This window comes from Equus przewalskii, chromosome 7, assembly GCF_037783145.1.
Source record: "Equus przewalskii isolate Varuska chromosome 7, EquPr2, whole genome shotgun sequence".
NCBI classification, from domain to species: Eukaryota; Metazoa; Chordata; class Mammalia; order Perissodactyla; family Equidae; genus Equus; species Equus przewalskii.
Genome location: NC_091837.1, coordinates 45,902,611 through 45,919,276, shown reverse-complemented (window position 1 = coordinate 45,919,276; position 16,666 = coordinate 45,902,611). Strand labels below are relative to the sequence as shown.

The window sequence follows — 16,666 nt, the reverse complement described above, 5'->3', positions numbered from 1 at the left end:
CATATAAAAATGAAAATTTCTGTATTTTAACTGTATTTTAAGAATGTGATGCTAGTCTCTTCTCCCCTGGGCCCGGAAGGGTGATATGACTACAGCTTCGCCGGTCTCACTATGTCTGCCATTTTCAATTTTCAGAGTCTGTTGACTATAATCTTGCTGTTTATAAGTTCCTGTGCTTATATCCAATCCTTGGCACCCAGCCTCCTGGACAGAAAACTGGATTTGGGGGTATATTTTGGAAGTGTGCCAGAATTGGCAAACAGAAGAGTCCTTATGTTGCAATATGCTGTATAATCATGGCCTTCAGCATCCTCTTCATACAGTAGCTTGGGAAAATGCCAGAATTTAATTGTCATCAGATTTCAATATGAAAAAAGGACTTATCTGCAGAAAATAATGGAAAGAATGGTTAACCATTTTATCTCTGAACATTGAAGGAGATAAATTTCCAGCTGCTGTCCTCTATTTTTATTAAACCAATGTTCTATATAAATGATTAATACGTAACCATTTACTACTCAAAGAGTTTAATATGTCTGTGACAATCAACTTCAGTACCATCACCACAATATTATATTCTGCAAATGTCATTCTGTTGTGTCAGATACAGTTTTTAGTGAGGTATCTCTAAGGTACATAGCGGAAAACAAAATTGGTAAACTACTCAAATTCCTTTCATTGTGACTTGGAAATTATATATCTTTATAGAATGAGAACTTTTTTTTGGACTAGCTTTTTTGGGGGGTGGGGGTTGAGGATTGGCACCGAGCTAACATCTTGCCAATCCTCTTCTTTTTGCTTGAGGAAGATTGTCCCTCAGCTAACAACTGTGCCAGTCTTCCTCTACTTTGTATGTGGGACACCTCCACAGCATGGCTTGATGAGCAGTGTGTAGATCCATGCCCAGGATCCGAACCTGCAAGCCCGAGGCCGCCAAAGCAGAGCATGCAAACCCAACCACTATGCTACCAGGCCAGCCCCCCAGACTAGCTTTTTTGTTGAAAAAAAAAAAGTTCAATTTGTGTTGGTAAGAATTGCATACATATTTAACAATGCTTGCTTTTCCTCTGGCCACACCATTTCCAGCATTAACCAAATTACCTCTACTCTTAGCAAACTGTAGTTTATTACAGTTGTTTAAACTATTTAAAACAAGCATATACAGTACTTAAGGAGGAAAATAAATGAGATGTGACTTAACAGTAGTGTTGCTAAGGTGTTTGTATTTAACATAAAAGAGTTTAGAATAGTGGACTGATGAGGTAGCCTATGAAACCTCTCTGGTTAAGTGTGGGTAAATGTCTCAAGCATAAATTTGACCAGCTAACTGTTGTTCTCTAAATAAGAATAATTCTTAGATTGAAAAGAGCAAAATAGAACAATTGCAGGATGATAATCCTATATGTGCTTTTCACTTTTTTTTTTCAGTGTCAGGTCTCCACTTATTTTAATTGCCCCAAAATGCAAACTGTGTTTGTTTTTTCAATACAGCACTTTAAATCTAGTTTATGTTTTGTCTGCCAACTTGAATGGAATCTCTTGTGTAACTTAGTAGGTGATGGTAAACAGTTTTTAAATCTACGTATCCATGTGTCATGGTGTGTGTGTCTTTGAGCTTTGATAATAAAGGAGGACCTTCAGTAAAAAACAAAAGTATGTGATTCTAAGTGCCAGACTTTTCCCATCCTTCCAGATATAAAGTAAATAGAAAGATGGGTTAGCCAAGATATGGCAGTGTGGGACACCTTTGAATTTTGCCTAAGAGCTTGGCATCTTAAAAACTTACTGACTCTGGTGGATTGAAGGAGGTTGACCCTAAAAGGAAACTCTTAATTGCTGTTTCAAGGACACAGGCTGTTTGGAGAAATGAAAGTCGTGTTGGTGTATGGAGGAAAGAAAAGATAAAAAGAAGCAAACAACATATAACAACACATTCTGATGACTCTAATTAAATATGATAGCAGATGAGAAAAGGGTGAGTCTTCACTTAAAGGGGTGGTGGAGAGGAAAATGCCACAGCACAGCTTCGGTCCTGAATCATTCTCCAAGTGCTCTTTGGAAAATGTCTCAAGAGCTACCTGCTGTTTTTGTGAGGGTTTAGTAATGATTTCACATCTTTCAAAGGTAAGAGACAAGTGATTTTCATCTTTCCACTTACCCACTTGGGTTCATAGATGAAAGTAATAAACGTCTAATGGAAGACAAACCAACACTTTAGAGTTCTGTGCGTTATCTTTTGTCACTTTTCTGAAATTGGTGACATACAAGGCTATCCTGTGAGCATTACCAAGATTTTAGACATCATGCAAATTTCCACTGAATTATTAATATTCATAGAATTTCATTTTAGCAGTAATAAGGCTTGTTTTTAGTTTCAGCTCTAAATTTTGCTAAAGCTATTTTAACTTCTATCAACATAAGTTTCTCTTCTATAAAATGAAGATGAAAATAATACCTGCCCTGCAGATACCTCACAGATATGCTCTGAAGATCAAGTAAGATCTGTGAATGAAAGAGTCTGCATTTTGTAAAACTCCATATAAATCTAAAGGGTTACTATACAAATATGCATATAATATTAACACTTGCTCTCCTGACTTGAAATGATATTTTCCCCTAAAGTTCTTAATAAAAGAACCAAAAATATTAGCCTGTTTGGCTTCTTCAGGGTATAGCTATGTGCTCACAGAGAAACAGGGCAAGAAAGAACGCATGGGAACTTGGCATTGGACCCACCTACACAGGCAGATGTATGGAGATCCACTTATCACACTTTATTCTAATTGTTTAGTTAGCTTTCTCCTTTGCTAGAGCAAAGATAATGTTTATCTTAGGAACCACTGTATTTCCATCACTAAGCACAGGGTCTGGCATAGAGTAAGCCTGTAATAAGTAAGAAGGAAAAGATGAATGAAAAGATAGATGCATGTGTGCATCCATAGATGTAGAGAGGGGTGGGTGTGTGCATGGATGGATGGATGGATGGATGGATAATCCCAGAAGCAATTATGACTCCAGTCAGGGGAAAAGTCAAAACCCAGTCCAATCGCATGGTTACAATGGGGTATCCTAAAAGAGAGTGCAGGGCTGGCACTCAGTAGTGTGGCCCACTAGGCAGTCCGCACCTGGGGGGTCTGTCCTTGGGTAATATGCTGGAGAGGGAGAATGACAAGAGCAAGGCAGGGGCTCAGACTGCTGGCCGGCAGAAGTCGAGCTCAGAATTGGGACCAAGGCAGGTGCCTCAGCTCCCAGAAGGGAGTTGGAATGGTTCTCATTTTACCAGAAAAGGAATTTCATAAGGGGCCTGAGGCAAAATCCCAGACTCAGGAATTAAAGCCCACAGGGAAGGTTTGGGCCAAACAAGAGCATAATTTTGAGAACAGGAAATGATGGGAGCCTGGACCAGGGGAATCATTTCAGGAGCACAGAGGCCCCAGATGTGACAACCAGCATGAGTGGCTTAGCCAAATAAGAGGTGAAGACCTGAAGCCACTCAGCCAGGACTGACTTGGGCATTTGGCAGGACTGAGTTGGCATGGGGGCAGCATTGGCGAGCACAGCTACACAGACCTAAAAATAGCCCAGGCATTGGCTGCCATCTGTGTGGCATAATCATCTGTCCCCATGAGTATCAGGTTTTTAATTCTGATACGAGATTAAAGGTTACGTGTGGACTGATGGCTTGCAAAGGAAAGAAACATTTTAAAGAACTTTGCATACAAGTATTCCCAGATAATAAGTATGTCTTATACTGAGGAAGGTGTTGTGAAAGAGGCAGTGACAAATGTCAGCTCTCCTTTTTCAATCCCAAGGCAGCCTTTTACTGCTGCTTTTGCCTTGGCAACTAATATTCAGACTTTCCATAATTGTTGGCACTTACAGTCGAAATGGTCCCCAAGCCCTCCCCTGGTTTGAGGCAAGATTAACCTAGCAGAGATTACAAGTTTATCAGGTCACAGTTTCCACTTTCTATCACTCCACTCACACTCTAGGATGTAACTGTCAAGAGAAGAAAAGACTAAAATGATCAAAATCCCCCTTATTTCTAGCTTAGATTATTACACTGTGTGGGTGAGTGGGCACTGCTTGACTGACAGGACTTGTCAAGATAAATGCTGCTTCTGACCAAAAAAAGATTTGGCAGACTGCATACTTCATGCTTTGTCATGCTGTGAAAAACTCCAAGTAATTTAGAATCAATATGGTACGAGATAAGTACAAAAAGCAAAATTTGAATTTCATTACTTTAAAATGTCAAGAATGGGCTCTGATGGCCTAGATTAGTGTTTCAATTTTTCCTTCTAAATCTGAACAGGTTCTTCAAAAACTAACACATTTTTTGTAAATGCCTGAATAAGAGTTTTTATATCCTCTCTAGTATGATGGAATTCACAGTTTTTATAGTGTATTTGTTTTTCTAATAACCTATTCAAATGAAGATGGAATAGTTGGGATGGATAATCTCCTTCTAATTCGAATAGAAGTTTTATTCCCCATCAAACCTCAGCAATCTAATGGGAGAAGCCATTTTATAGTTGATGAGCAGATGCATGCACCACATAACAACTCAATTCTTGATGTGGATGAAGCTGGTTGACCAAGATTTTTCTCAAGGTAGTGTATGTCTTGAGACATCTGATATAAATGGACTAAAAGTTATAATACCAACATCTATCCCAGCTACTGACACCTAAGTCACATGGGCTTGGTTTCTAGACTGTCAACTTCTCTCATCATATACACCTTTGAAGTTATATTTGGTAGCTAAATAGTCTTCATTTCATAAATAAGATCTGTGATGTTTCTTGTATCTATTTTTATTACTATTGGCTACTGTGCACAGGCTTAATCATGATACAAGCCAACACAATTTTGGGGTATAAACTAAGAAGTCTCATTATGTTCACCTAAGTAATATTTATAAAATATCTTTTGAAATAAAAATGTTTGGAGTATCTACAACTTCTTACTCCACTAAGATCTGTGTGCTGGTTAACATGCTAATTATGCCTGAGTTATGATAAAGTAAGCTATTTTATTTCTCTGAAAGATTGCTTGAGCATTTCTTATAAAGACAGGAAGTTCTTGGAAGAGAATTAGAAACAGTAACATTAACAATGTAAATGTTCATTCTGCTTTGTTTCAGAGGAGGTTAAGGAAGATTTGACTTTAATTTTCTTCTGGAAATCAAACATTGGAATAAGTTAATAAAGTAGGTTGGAAAATATGGTTTCCTATAATTCTGTAATGGAAATCCCAGGGCAGCCCTGATGATCTAGTGGTTAAAGTTCAGCGCTCACTGCTTCGGTGGCCAGGGTTCATTTCCTGGTCGTGGAAGCACACCACCTGTCTGTCAGTTGCCATGCTGTGGCAGCAGCCCACATAAAAGAACTAGAAGGACTCACAACTAGGATATACGACTACATACTGGGGGATTTTGGGGGTAGGTAGGAAGAGGAAGATTGGCAACAGCTGTTAGCTCAGGGAAAATCCTTCCTTGCAAAAAAAAAAAGAAAGAAATCTCTTGTTTCAGAACCAGGTACCTGGAGGGTTATTAGAATCTCGTTCTGATCTTATCAATATTACATTCAAATTTTGTCACACCTCTTGCAGTTCTGGCCTTCTGGGCCTCCTCAGTTTAGAGACCAAAGTTGAAGGCACTGTTGTCCCCAGACTTGAATTCCAGACCCATATATCCAAATATCTCCACCTGTATGTTCCACAGGACTTCAGGCTTAGTCTCTCCAAGAAAGAACTTTCTATCAACTCCGTATATTCTCCAAGGCTAAATAGTCCCAATTCATTCTTGATTGCTATTGATGTAAGATCATTTAATCAGTCATTTATTTAGTTTCTTTCTTTCAAGAAACACTTATTGAGAACACCTCAGGCACTGTGCTGTGTGCTAACTAGAGACATAAAGAGATAATGCCCTGATACCCAGAATTAAGTATTTCTTTTACTTCAATCTCAGTGTGGTTCATAGACCTGTATAGTAACAGTTTATTCATTGATCTGCATGACTTCCCATGAGAATATGAGTCCCCAGGCATATTTAGAAATTTTATTTTTAAGTGTCCCAAGAATTATTCAGTCAACATTTATTGAATGCTAAGATGGTATGGAAAGACACCCAATTTTCCCAGGCTGGGAACTGTAGGTCTGTTAAATCACTTACCACCATATCACTCCAGACGATCTGCTCCCCTCTGATCTGTAATTAGGTCAATATTATTACTGAGACTTGGACAATAGACCATATGCAATCTTTAGAAACTCTACGAGTACGTCAACAATTGTACAACCAACCACAAGGAGTAAATTTTGCAAAAACAAAACAAAACTGTATAAAATTTTGTTCATCAGAATTTGAAAATAATCAGCTTGTAGGTCAATTCTGTTCTTGTTAGCACCTTTGTATGATTGGCAGGTAAACACCAGAAAGAGACATACAGACTGCAGGTGAACTGAAGTTTCTTGTGGAATCTTACAGTTTCAGTGCTGTAAGGGAAATGTGGCTCCTATGAAGTCACTACTGTTCTTAGTACCTGTTTAAAATAGTGTCTAGTTCACATATATTTTTAAAAAGTTCAAAAGATTCTAAAAGATTATTAAAAGATTAGACTTTTTGAACAAAGAATGCCAAATGGTGGTAAAATGTTATACGTGTTGTGATCAACAACAAAAAAATTCTAGTTAACATTATATTAATCAATTAAATTATAGGAAGGAAATGCAATAATAAGATTATGATTGCAAAAATGTTTTTAAAACTTATGTAGTATTTTCTACAATCTGATCTTGATTTCCTAGGAACTCAAAATTTTTGAATAACCAATGATTGGAAAGCCAATGATCAAGAATTATTGAAAGATACCAAGGAATTATCAGTTCCTTTTTTCCTTTATTTTGGACTCATATGGAGCTAATTATTTTTTTCAAATAGAAGAATGAGACAATTAGAAAAGAGTTCCACAGAATGTGAGTAAGGGGCTAAGACACTTGTGGTAAAGAGAGACTAAGGTACCTGAGTGAGGAGGGCAGGTAAGTCAGTATAAGTGATGAGAGTGGCTAGCCTTGGAATCTTGTTGCCCACCAGAACAGATTCATCCCTTAAAAGCGAGAAAATGTCGTGGTGACTTGGGAAATCAGTTGCGTTAATTATTATAACAACTTGTCTTGAGTTATTTATCTCTCATGGACATAGTTATTTCATTTATATGGGCATTTCTTGCTATTTGTTTTCTTTGTGGGGAGGGGAGGTGGTAGCATGCAATATTTCCTGAAGCTTGTAAGACTCAACAAGAACCTCATGCAAATGCAGATTGCCAGGATTCTTTCCTTGCGAGACTCTTCATTACTCTTGCTTGAGGTCAAGCCTGGGGATGTGCCTGTTTAACAAGTGTGCCAGTTGATCCTCAACACTGGCCCATCTGGGGAAATGTCCACTTGCTTAATTGTGTGCTGATTGATTGCAGTGTTCAAAATAAGGGTATGTAAAGATGTTCTTCCTGACTTTTCGCTGTTGGAAGTTACACCTCTCTTACATGAGGCCCTAAGCAGCATTTAGACAGAGCCCATTCACTCTGGGATGACTGGATCGTGAATCTCCCCAAAACCAGGCATTAGGTGAAGTGATTGCCTTCTCTAGGAAAGAGAAATCAGACTTTAGTAGACTGCAAAAGAAATGTCACTTGTAGTTTGCCCTTGTCTTCGGTATGAAATTTGTTTTCTTTTCATTTTAAATTTTTTGAAAGAGTTCTGGTTTGCCAGAGGTGACCTTTGCCTTCCTTCTCATTTCTTATTCACTTATCCTTATTTCTGCCCTTTCACTGATGGTGCCCAGCGTGTGTCTTGGTAATTACCTTTGCAGTTTCTGCATTCAATACACAGTAGAGAAGAAATGTTCTACATTACTCAGTTTATGTTTAGTACTAGTTTTAAATGCTTTTTAAATGTATATTTTTGACATTTATCAGTCTTCGTTATTTACTGCAAAGACAATATTCAAAAGTCATATCGGTTTCCCCAGTTAGTTCAGTCAGTTAGTTCTCATTTACTAACACTTGAGAAAATGATAAATTGTATCTCACCACCAAATTTCTGACTCAGCTTTTTTTTTGTCGATAAGTTTCTCCTGAGATTTGCTAGTCTTGTTGCTTCGATGTATCCTTGAAAGATACACACAAAGGGAAAAACAAGTTGCTTCTGTGGCTATTATAACTCAGAGTAGTGGTCCATGAAAGCTTAGTGCACTTGGCTGCTCTAACTTGTTAAATCGGGCTGAGGATGTTGAAGTATAAAAGAGAAAATGTCTCTGTCTTTCCAAGACGCTCTTCAGAGATGAAAGGCAAGAAATAAGATGTAGGTTACATCTATATGAGCATCCTTTGAAATTTTCCACACAGAGAATATTCTCTACCTGGGGATTTTACATGGCTGAGCTAAATATAAGATAGTCTGTTGGAGAGTTTTAATATAAATAAATGCTAGTTTCAGCGGAGTACAGAAGGGGATCTGCCCAAGAACCATGGAATTAGATATTGTTATGACTCATACATTTCTACCTTGACAAATTTCTGTTTTAATGTCAGACATGTGGTGATTAATTTCAGGTTTGTCATTTTCTGTATTTGCATAAGGTCCAGCCAGAGTGGCTGTGCAAATGCTTTTCTTTAATTAAAGTTGATTGTATTCCTATACTGGGTATAGAAATTATATTTATAGTAAATATCTCCAACAGAAATTAAGTATGTGCAAATATTACTACAGTAATTAAAATAATATGAGAAAGTCTACTCTTCCCTCTGCTTCCAACAAAAAAGATCAAGAGAAAAGTTAAATTCTAAGTTTTTGGTGGTTTATATCTCTACCACCAAATAAGCACATTTTTTAGTGGTTGAAGATAAAATGTTATATTTCATGTCAAAGGATTTCAAATCTCATAAGTGAATCTTTTAGAGGAGAAAAATTATCCCATGTTCTCCTGTTAACTATTAATCATATATAAGCTTTGAATATTTTAGGATATTTATTTTAGCCACACTGATGACCTTTGGGAAAAATTAGGCTGTTTTAGTCCAAAAATTTTTTAAAGTAACAGAAATTTTCTACATTGTTGCTTTGAACCATAATTTTCTATAAGTAAATTAACTGATATGCAATCATAGGGGTATCAGAACCTGTATTAGTTTTCTATTGCTGCATAACAAATTACCACATAGTTAGCAGCTTAGAGTAACATCTGTTTGTTATCTCAGGGTTCTGTAGGTCAGAAGCCGAGGCAGTTCTTGACTAGATTCTCTGCTTAGGGTATCACATGGCTGAAATCAAGGTATCACCTGGCCTGGGCTCATGCCTGGATGCTCTGGGAGAAGAATCTGCATCCAGGTTCATTCAGGTCATTGGCATAATTTAGTTCCATGCAGTCATAGGACTGAGGTTCCTGCTTCCTTACTAGCTGTTGGCCAGGGGTTGTTCTCAGCTTCTAGGGTACACCCACATTCCTTGGCTTGTGGCTCCTCCATATCCAAAGCTGGCAATGGCATATCAAATCCTTCTTGTGCTTCCAGTATCTCTGCCTTCCTTTTCTGTCTTTTAAAGGGCTTATGTGACTAGATCAATTCAAGGTGATAATGTCCATAGCTTAAGGTCACCCTATATGGAACTTTAATTATAATTGTCAGATTCCTTCGCAGCAGAACCTAGATTGGTGTTTGATTGAATGACCTTGGAACTGTGGGGCCATCTTTGGAATTCTGCCACCACAAAACTCTGTAATACAGCTATTTGAAGGCTGTCTTCATCTTGGTGATAAACTACCTCATACAAGTGGAATCATGCAGTATTCCTCTTTCTGTGTCTGGCTTATTTCACTTAGCGTAATATCCTCAAGGTCCATTCACGTTGCATATTGCAGAATTTCCTTCTTTTTTTTAGTACTGAATAGTACTCCATTGTGTGTATATACCACATTCTCTTTATCCATTCATCCGTCAATATGCATTTAGGTTGTTTTCACACCTTGGCTATTGTGAATAGGGCTGCAATGAATACAGGTACTAATATCTCTTCAAGATCCTGATTTTAATTTTCTTGGATATATACCCAGAGTGGAATTGCTGGATCATATGGTAGTTCCATTTTTAAATTTTTGAGTAACCACCATACTGTTTTCCATAGTGGCTGCACCATTTTACATTCACACCAACAGTGTGCAAATGTTCCAATTTCTCTGCATCTTCACCAACACTTATCTTTTGTTTTTTGATAATAACCATCTGACAGGTTGGAGGTGACATCTCACTGTAGTTTTGATTTGCATTTCCCTGATGATTAGTGATGATGAGCATTGTTTCATGTAACTTGTAATTTTACGGCACTGACTCAAAAGTACTCTGCCTTCAATAATAATTACAACTAACATTTGCAGCATTATACAAAGAGCTTTTGCATATAATCCTCTTAATTCTATGAGAACTGAAATATTAAATGCATGCAGAGTAGCACAAAGGTTAAGAATACTGTTCTTAATTGTTTTCTCATTGCTTCTTTTGTATATTATTTAACCATCTTGACAAGTAAATTTGATAGTGTTATGACCATCACTATTTTACATTTGAAGCATCATACTCTAAGAAGTTAAAAGACAGACCCATGCTTACAGTACCTAATAATGAGCTTCAATGGTGGGAAGACAAAAGGGGGAAAAAAATAAATTACCAAGAGGAAAAATAACCTGTAAAATATTTTGAAAATATTTCTATGTTGTATCTTGGGCATTCAATCAATATTAGTTACTATTTGTGGACTATCTAGACCTTTAACTACTCCTTTTCTCTCTTTTTATACTCATTTTTTTGTCTATTTTACAACTTATTAAAGAGAATGAGAAGATGAAGAAATTAAACAAACCTACTTTATTTATAAAATAGGAGATTTGAAATGGAAGGAGGTCAAAATTAAAACAGAACTTTCTGCAGGCTTTTTCATTCTTGCTCTTCTGTTACTGCTCTCTTACAGGCTTTTGCTATTGCCTAGGAAATATGAAATGACTTATTCATAGACCCCGTAGACTGAAGGCCCATACATATGCCTTCAAGAGCGTGTGTTTATATGAGTGTATATGAAAATAAGTTACTAAAGGTTACCAACACTGCCTGAGAGAATGGTCCCAAATCAGTACTTAAAAAAAACAAAAAACAAACATTTGAGTATCCAGAAGTCCAGGTGATAAATAAGTATATATCTGCAGCCCAAGTAGGGCAACCTGGTATCGAACCATAACCAGACTACCCTCCAAAGGGAGTGTGTTGAGCCAGTAGGTATTCAGGAATTTAAAGACTACCGGCACAGCTAAATAAAAATCAGGTAATACGAGAGGACAGAGAAGGTAGCAAGTCCTTGACAATGACTCCAGATCCAAGAAACATGCTACCGGTTGCCCATCCTTCAGCACCATATATGAGATCTATTCATCAATGCATGAGGCAACAACCAGAATCAACTGACTGAGTGTGCATCATAAGTTGGAGTTAATACATGGTTAAGTCATTATTTATTGTTGGTTGAAATTTGTTATCAAGTCTCTTGCCCTGATATAGGACCAATTCACTTCTTTGTAACTATGGCATCTAGGATTAAGAAATCACTCTAGATCTATTGAGATACATTGCTTAATTACACATCTAGAGTTATCAGAGTGAGCAAACTTGTCACTGAAAGACTATCAAAAGAAACTTATGGATATGATGGCCATGTCTTTGCCTCTCCAATTAAAGAGTGAATTCAGTCTATGTTTTCTGCTTCTGAAACACTCTATCCAAAGTTTCAGAGATCTGTTAAGCTTTATCTTTGCTAAATAACCCCCCAAATAGAGAAGGCATGGTTCAACTCAGAAAAAAAAGGAAAAGTTGGGTAAAAGATGAGTTCCCACCTTTCCAAAAGCCACATTCAGATTTAGAACAGTGATACAATATGTATTAGCTACTGTGGATTTAACCAAGTCTAAGGAGTTTCAAAGTGAAGTGTTCGTATAATACATCATACAAATGAAAGCTAAACTCACTTGCTGTGTATATTCATTGAAACTATGGATACTACCCTCTCCTCTTTTTTTCACAAGGTAGCCACTTTTCTTAGCGTAGACTCTATATCCATATATCCATATTAATAATATACATTATAAAAAGTCTGTAGCTGCAAGAAGAGCAATAGACTTTTCAAATTGACCCGAAAACGATGTTTCAGATCCCTCTGACATGTTAGATACTCTATTTCACAAGTAACACCTTGTTGCTTTTTTTCTGATCTCTTTGTCCTTTCTTCTGATGTACAACTTTGCCCTCTAGTATTTTAGTGCCAGCCAGTGATCAGTTTTCACAGTTCAACAAGCAAAGAGAGTTTGTGGCACTGTACAATATGGAATCTCTTAGTATGAAGAGACAGAAATCGAGATTACAGTCTACAGAATTCCCAAAGGAATTCTATCATGCAAAAGCAGTTTCATGTCAATTTGCTCATATTAACAAAGAATATGTTGCTAGAGTATTCTATATGCTTCAGGATAGAATATACTGAAGAGAAAATAATACCACTTTTGTTTCATTGAATAGTTTATTGAGCTTTATTTATTTTGGTACTTAATCTTACTGTGAATTTTTTTCTTTCTCATTCTTAAGTGTGAGAACTTTTCAACTTGCCCTTTCCTCCACTTCATCTCCTGAAAAAATTTTAAATCATAGTGGATCGAATGGTACCCAACTGAAGCTTAAAATGTGTAATCTGTATTGAGAGAACAAGCAAGCTAAACACATTCTTTGTGTCAATGTGACAATCTTAAATTTCTCTTAGAAAAAGTATTTAGAACAAAGATGAGGCTGGCCCTGTGGTGTAGTGATTAAGTTTTCATGCTCCACTTTGGCAGCCTGGGGTTCACAGGTTCAGATCCCAGACACGGACCTAGCACCTCCTGTCAAACCATGCTGTGGCGGCATCCCACATAAAATACCTGAAGATTGGCACAGATGTTAGCTCAGCAACAATCTTCTTCTCACACACACACATACACACACACAAAGTATTTAGAACAAAGATGTACAGTGATGAAAATAATCACATGTTTTTGGTAAAGAATCTATGAGGTGACATCCCTATACTTTCTAAGGCTTCTTGAGAAAGAGATACAGAGGTGGAAATGAGTAATATTCTACTCAAGTTAAATGAGCTATAAAATTTGGGGGAAGGGCCGCGATAGCAGATTTTGCCATCTTTTTGTGATCATGTTAGGACTCAATTTTTTTATTTGAAAAGTGAGAAATGGAATTAAATGCTCTCCAGCATCCTTCTCACCTGCGGCATTTTGAAAGGCAGTGCTTTTCCACCAAGACTAATTTTCATGTTCTCCTTATACCTGCTTTGGGTTTTAACACATCTGCTTTTAAAAGATGCCTGAATAGGTGACCAGCTGTGTTCTTTCTAACATTACCTCATATCAAGAACTTGGTTTGTACAGTAGGATCTAGTCAACTTAATAACAATTTTTAAAAGCTGTCATAGAAAACTACTAGCTTTAAAGGGATCTGGCCTATTTTCCCATAACAGAAAAATAAATAAATAACCCATAACCTTTCCCAAATGACATATTAATGATACCTTTAGGTTTTCTAGGTAGTATTTGTCAAAGAAGTGGACGTGAGTTGTAAATCTTCTAACTATTGAATGAGTTGTCACTGAAATTAGACTGATGGTGTACTTCAGAATTTTCAAAACAGAACAGAACTGAATGCTGCATTTTAGAATCAACTTAGCCAGTGGACTGTGATAGAGTGGAAAGAGGTGATCCCTTGGTGATTAAGACAAAGAAAATCAAATCCTTAGCCAGAAACCATTAGCAACTGATACAGTGTCAAGTGAGTAGGAGGCTTCCTGGCAGCATGAAAGCTTTTTAAGTGTGTAAGTGGCAATTTCCTGTTGTTCTTAGCTCAAGAGATTTATTTCAGGAACATTCCTAAGGCCCAAAACCTGGTGAGGTGAAGTTATATTATCTCCCCTCCTCTAAGATAAGACATTATTTTCTGCAGAGTAAATGATCAATTTTTGTCTTTCCATTCCTTAAGATTTTTTAAAAATTCTTTTTATCATCAATAACCATGTAATATGAAACACCCCCCAGAACACAGCATTTGACTTATATTCTTTCACTTAATGACATTTCAGTATCTTTAACACTGATTCAGATACCTTATAACCTGTAATTTAATAGGTATTCTTTTCTCTGTAGTTGTAAAAAAAAGGTAAATTTTAATTCAATGAGGTAAGACAGCTAAGTGGAAATTTGTACAGATAAAAGAAATAGTCTCATTCCAATTACATTTCGGAAATTAGAGGTATAATGTTGAGGGTAGATATTTCATTATATGGAATATTTCAGAAAGAAAACCCAAAAAGAGTGAAATAGGCACGATATGAAGATAAATGGGAAATAATGATGGAGTATAATGCTATTAATAGAAGTTGGACTCAAACACTGGTTTCTGAGAGCCAACGTACTTCAAAATCTGAGAATAGAAAATATTAAATGGCTGTGTAGCTAGTTACTGAAAAATAATAGATTCATGTTATTCAAGTACATATTTCTGTGATCAAGCTGAAAATTCCTTGAGTGGGGGCTAGAATTAATAGACTTCTAGAGATATGTAGTGTTCCTTCTCATGGCTTTCATCTCAAATATATTAAAGCTATTTCTATCTGGTAATTTATCCTTCTATAGCTCTTACTGCACAAAATTGGGGTTCTCTTGCTTGATGCACGTAAAAAAAGCCAATTATCACGGCATCAGCTTTTGGGAAAAGAAATCAGCTTTATTGCTAAATCAATCTGCAAGGTGACAGGGGCATACACTCTCAGATCTGTGTCCCTAACTCAGGGCTTAGGGCACAGTTTATGGGATGAAGGGCAGGGTAGTCTAAAGTGCGGAGATAAATGATCGGAGGTAAGGAGACGTGAGGTAATCGATGATCTGTGCGAGCGTAGTCGGGCTTCCTGCCTCTTCATAGGACGCGTTCGCCAAACGGCAGTGTTACCACAATCTGAGGGTGGAATTTTTAGCTCCTTGACATCAAAAAGGTCATTATCAAGCATTTGCACAGACCCAGTTGAGGGGTTGGTGGTCTCAACCAGCCTGAACTGGACAAGGGGTCTCAGATCCGGAAAAACCACTCTTAATTACTCTGTTGATAAGATGGGGTTAGTTGAACTGGTCCTGGAGGGCCCGCGGTTACAGAGCTTCTTCAAGTCACTTGTCCTTGTTTAAGTGCTAACTAAAATAGTTCAGAAATTTACAGATTCTTATTAATATATAATAAAAAATAACATAAATTTCTTCAAGTGGGTGTAAAGGCAGAGTTATCAAGTGGCGAAAATTTCCTCAGCTCCTATCCCATCTCCTTCCTCCTTCGTTCTTACCCATACAGTCTGTTCGTTCATTCACCTGCCTTTTCATCTGCTTTGAAACCATCATCTTGCTTTCAATGCTCAATTTTTCCTTTGCCTTTGTCAAGAGTAAAAAAAAAAATCTTTGTTCAAAGTCTGTCTTTGAAACCAAAGCAGATCATTTTATTTTTCTGGACATCTGTGTCATTTATGTAAAATGGAGAGTTTTATAAAGTGAATCCCAGAAACTGGCTTTCTCTGCGTAATAGCAACTGTGTAGCTCTAGCTCTGCCACTTCATCATGGGACTCTCCTTGACAGTGAGCTGGTGCGTTGTCACAGGCTGGGGTCTTAGGAGCCTTGGCTAAGTGCGGAATTGGGCAGAATTGGTCCCCAACTGCCTGCATGAACGCAGAAGAATCCAGACTCCCTGCAGTTGGTAAAGCAGCTTTGTAGAGAAATAAGAGTACGGAAAGAACAAGTCATCCAGAAAGGTGGAGAACAAAATCTGGAAATCAGAGAAGAGTATGCAAAGATGGTAAGGTTAGAATGATTGGGCAGGTGTGAAAGGCAGAGCTCGGAGAGGCCTGTGGGGCCTGTGGGGAGGTGGGAGGCATAAGCTTTCCAGAGAAGCCTGTAACTGAGTCTCTGTGAGAGAGAAGAGGAAGACATGAAGACACTGAGTCATCTGGACACATTAGTCATGAGTCTTTCCTGATATCTCACCAGTAAGTCCTTTGGGACCCCAGCCTTTTGAATTTAAGAACATAAAGGCTCTACAGGCTTTCTTCCAGCCGTTAGTTAGACATTGAATGAGTGTAGGGTCTACAGCTCATAAAAATAAATAAATGAAACAGGCCTGCTGAGGCCTAGGCGAACTGGGATGTCTGTGCCTCGTAGGTAGACAGTTGCACCTCGGCTCCAGCTGGTGGTTAAAATGTAGGACCAATGGACCCGTGTTGCCAAATCACCCAGGATTTCAAGGAACATTTGAAAATACTTATCTTCATGTGAAGTCTTTAAATTTTTTTAACGTTGGAAGATAAATCAAGGAAATTGAGTCTGCATCCCTTAGTCTAGCCAAATCCCTTCTTTTACACAATAAGACACAAAAGTTCAGAAAAATAATCACAAGAATTGCCCCATTGTCAGACAGATGTCTAGTGTCAGAATGTCAGAGATGAATGCAATCTCCTAATTCTAGATTTAAGCGTTTTCTCACATGGTTATGAAAT

At 37.5% G+C, this 16,666-nt stretch overlaps 1 protein-coding gene and 1 pseudogene across 11 annotated transcripts in view; both read left to right on the top strand.

The window, feature by feature from the left end:
• The window catches only part of DLGAP1 (DLG associated protein 1), an 843,303-nt gene that overhangs the window by 362,093 nt on the left and 464,544 nt on the right, over positions 1 to 16,666 (top strand). The window lies entirely within an intron of this gene.
• Positions 58 to 326, top strand: LOC103567166 (protein kish-A pseudogene; annotated as a pseudogene).